At 44.0% G+C, this 4,449-nt stretch overlaps 1 non-coding gene and 1 pseudogene across 1 annotated transcript; both read right to left on the reverse strand.

The window, feature by feature from the left end:
• Positions 1–314: 314 nt before the first annotated feature.
• On the reverse strand, positions 315–469 carry LOC147791184 (5.8S ribosomal RNA). The gene has a single exon (XR_015422548.1). It is a non-coding gene; the product is annotated as a 5.8S ribosomal RNA (ribosomal RNA).
• A 192-nt stretch (positions 470–661) lies between these two features.
• LOC147791185 (18S ribosomal RNA) lies at positions 662–2,461 on the reverse strand (annotated as a pseudogene).
• Positions 2,462–4,449: the final 1,988 nt, after the last annotated feature.

A 4,449-nucleotide genomic window follows, 5' to 3' on the forward strand; every position in this document is an offset into this window, starting at 1 on the left:
TTTTCCTTCGCTTATTGATATGCTTAAATTCAGCGGGTAGTCTTGCCTGACGTGGGGTCGTCTCGAGAGCATCGTCTTTGGGGAGAATGTTCAAAGGGTCAACATAAAATTCCTCCCTCACTCACAAAGTGGAGGCACGCAAGCTGAGGTTGAGACACGGTACCGAGGTTGAATAAACCACCGTAGTGTCACGACAATAGATGTCGAGGACTCAATTTTAAGCCATCTGTTCGATGGTGCGCACTAGAGGCCAACATGTGCCCCCGCTAATGCAACAAACCTAAGTGGGTGTTGCATGTGGGGTCAGTGATGCGTGACACCCAGGCAGACGTGCCCTCGGCCAAAAGGCTCTGGGTGCAACTTGCGTTCAAAGACTTAGTGGTTCGTGGGATCCTGCAAGTCACACCAAGTATCACATTTTGCTGCATTCTTTATCAATGCGAGAGCCGAGATATCCGTGCCAAAAGTCATTGTGAATAGTACAACAAGAATGCTTTGCCCTCACACACCGAGACCAGGGTAGGGGGCAAGCTTATTCGTTTGAGCTCCTTGGCACGACTTGCATCGGGTTTGGTTTAGACATCAGAGGGAGCACGAAAGCTCCCCCTGACACAAAAAATTTGTAAACACGTTCATGGGTCATTTGATGTTTAGGCATCGACAATGATCCTTCAGCAGGTTCACCTACGGAAACCTTGTTATGACTTCTCCTTCCTCTAAATGATAAGGTTTAGTGGACTTTTCGCGACGTCGCAGGCAACGAACCGCTCACGTCTCCACGATCCAAACACTTCATCGGACCATTCAATCATTAAGAGAGACGGGCGATGTGTACAAAGGGCTGGGACAGTCAATGTGAGCTAATGACTTGCGCTTACTAAGAATTCTGCATTAAGGACTAACAATTGCAATGATATATACCGATCACAATGAAATTTCAAAGATTACTCGGGCCTGTCAGCCAAGGCTATAGACTCGTTGAATACATCAGTGTAGCGCGCTTGCGGCCTAGAACATCTAAGGCCATCACAGACCTATTATTGCCTCAAACTTCCTTGGCCTAAGCGGCCATAGTCCTTCTAAGAAGCTAGCTGTGGAGGGATTCCTCCACATAGCTAGTTAGCAGGTTGAGGTCTCGTTCATTAATGGAATTAACCAGATAAATTGCACCACCAACTAAGAACGACCCTGCACCACCACCCATAAAATCAAGAAAGAGCTCTCAGTTTGTCAATCCTTACTATGTCTGGACCTGGTAAGTTTCTCCGTGTTTAGTAAAATTAAGCCGCAGGCTCCACTCCTGGTGGTGACCTTCCGTCAATTCCTTTAAGTTTCAGCCTTGCGACCATACTCCCCCTAGAACCCGAAGACTTTGATATCTCATAAGGTGCTGGTGGAGTTCTTAAAGCAACATCCGTCAATCCCTGGTCGGCATCATTTATGGTTGAGATTAGGACGGTATCTGATCGTCTTCGAGCCCCCAACTTTTGTTTTTGGTTAATGAAAACATCCTTGACAAATGTTATTGCAGTTGTTCATCTTTCATAAATCCAAGAATTTCACCTCTGACTATGAAATACGAATGCCCCCCGACTATCCCTGTTAATCATTACTCTGATCCCGAAGGTCAACAAAATAGGATCGAAATCATATGATGTTATACCATGCTAATGTATACAGAGCTTAGGCTTGCTTTGAGCACTCTAATTTCTTCAAAGTAACAGCACCGGAGGCACGACCCAACCAATTAAGGCCAGATTACATCACCGACAGAAGGGAAGAGCCAACCGGTGCTCACCATAGGCGGACCGATTCACCCAACCCAAGGTCCAACTATGAGCTTTTTAACTGCAACAACTTAAATATACGCTATTGGAGCTGGAATTACCGCGGCTGCTGGCACAATACTTGCCCTCCAATTGATCCTCGTTAAGGGATTTAGATTGTACTCATTCCAATTACCAGACTCGAAGAGCCTAGTATTGTTATTTATTGTCACAACCTCCCCGTGTCAGGATTAGGTAATTTGCGTGCCTGCTACCTTCCTTGGATAGCCGTTTCTCAGGCCCCCTCTCCAGAATCAAACCCTAATTCTCCGTCAGCCGTCACCATCATAGTAGGCCACTATCCTACCATCGAAAGTTGATAGGGTAGAAGTTTGAATGATGTGTCGCCGGCACTATGGTCGTGTGATCCATCAAGTTATCATGAATCATCAGAGCAATGGGCAGAGCCTGCATCGACCTTTAATCTAATAAATCATCCGTTCCAGAAGTTGAGGTTTGTTGCATATATTAGCTCTAGAATTACTACAGTTATCCGAGTAGCAAATACCATCAAACAAACTATAACTGATTTAATGAGCCTTTTGCAGTTTCACAGTTTGAATTAGTTCATACTTACACATGCATGGCTTAATCTTTGAGACAAGCATATGACTACTGGTAGGATCAACCAAGTAGCATTTCGACACAACGTTGCCGACCACTTGCCACCACATTTCGCAGTCACCACCTCCCAAGAGAGTGAGAGAGGCAACAATGGGGGCAATGTGGGAGTAAGCATCATTCATTCATGCTTCATTTAGCAATACATAGGCAACATGTTCGAGGGGTTTCCCAAGCACATCATGCCACTAAATACATGACATCCAAGAGTGCAAGCAACCGAGAAGCATTTCGCGACAAGCCATGCAAAGGTTGAAGCAATATGCGAAGCAGACTTCCAGGCTCATCATGCACCCAACAAGGGGTGCTGATAGAAACGGACTAACAAGACTCAATGCTACCAGTGCATGAGGTAATCTATGCAAGAACAGATGAACTACGGTCACTCAAGATACTTTGGGACACACCAATGAGGAGAACATGGCGCCTACAGTTTGATGCCCAAGACACCTGATTCCAACCAGCCATACATTTCTGACACCACGCTACCTTCAAAACATAGGGCTGGCCCAAGGCTGGCTGGCATCACCACAACGTCACACACTCAACACAGTTCATGCCACACGTCCGAAGGCACCCGACTCCACCACACCTTGAATGTTTCATCATCGTTCCAGCCAGCCCAAGTTAGAAGGCAACATCGCAACATTTCATGCTCAACGAGGCTCATGTCGCACGCCTAAAGGCACCTGACTGAAAGAAAAAAAAATGCAACAGAAGTGGAGAAGAAGCGAAGACAGACAAATTATTTTTCTTTTTGTGGTGTCATTAGAACTTGGCACCATTTTCTTTATATAATAAAAAGTTTACCCATTTCTACTACAAATCAGCAAATACTCCACCACTCATTCTGCTATTCCTCTCCCTAAAAAACACTCCACCACTCATTCTACTATTCCTCTCCCTAAAAATGAGTTTCACTAACTCCAATATCTCCAGCCGTTTTTCATGGAGAAATAAGCAATAAAAATAAATATTAACCACTATTTTTTTAACCCAAAAAAAACTTTTATAAAAAAAAAGTTTATAACCAACAATCACTCCTCTAAACTTGTTTAACTATGTTGAGTCGACTTTCTTCAAGCCAATCTTCTCTCTTAACTCTAGGAACCGTTGTCTTGCTAACGGCTTTGTCAGAATATCCGCCAACTATTCATCTGTGTTCACATATTCTAGTTCAATAGCTTCAGTTTGTACACATTGGCAAATAAAGTGGAACCTGGTATCAATGTGCTTACTTCGATCATGGTAAACAGGATTTTTCGCCAACGCAATAGCTGACTTGTTGTCAACATTAGCTTGGGTTTTACTTGCAGTTGACTCATGCTGCTCAAAATCCTGCCCAACCATACTCCTTGACACGTTCCAACAGTTACGGCTATGTACTCAGCATCGCATGATGACAAAGCCACCACCTTCTGCTTCTGTGATACCCAGGTTATTGGATTTACTCCCAAATAGTACAACACTCCAGTTGTACTCTTTGTATCATCAATATCCCCAGCCATATCACTGTCGCTAAATCCTACCAGCTCCACATTCGATAACTTCTTATAAACACAACCAAAACTTAGAGTACCTTTCACATACCTCAATACTTGTTTTACTGCTGTGAGATGTGAAGTTGTTGGTGCCTCCATGTATCTACTCATCACACCAACTGAGTAGGCTATGTCGGGCCGGGTATAACCAGATAGCGTAAGCTTCCAATAACACTTCTGTAAAGTGTTTTGTCAACCACAGGTTCTCCATTCCCATGTTTGCTCAACTTCATTCTTGGTTCCATGGGAATCGAACAAGGATTGCACTCCCCCATTCCTAGCTTCTCTAGGATTTGTCTTGCATATCCAGCTTGACATAAAGTGATTGATTCACTGCTTTGTCGTACCTCAATACCCAAGTAATAGCTCAAAAGTCCAAGATTGCTCATCTCAAATTTCTGGTGCATCTCTTCCTTGAACTGAGCTATAACTTGTTTGTTTGAGCCGGCTATGATTAAGTC

This window comes from Cucurbita pepo, chromosome 9 (genome assembly GCF_057944985.1).
Source record: "Cucurbita pepo subsp. pepo isolate OVF chromosome 9, ASM5794498v1, whole genome shotgun sequence".
NCBI classification, from domain to species: Eukaryota; Viridiplantae; Streptophyta; class Magnoliopsida; order Cucurbitales; family Cucurbitaceae; genus Cucurbita; species Cucurbita pepo.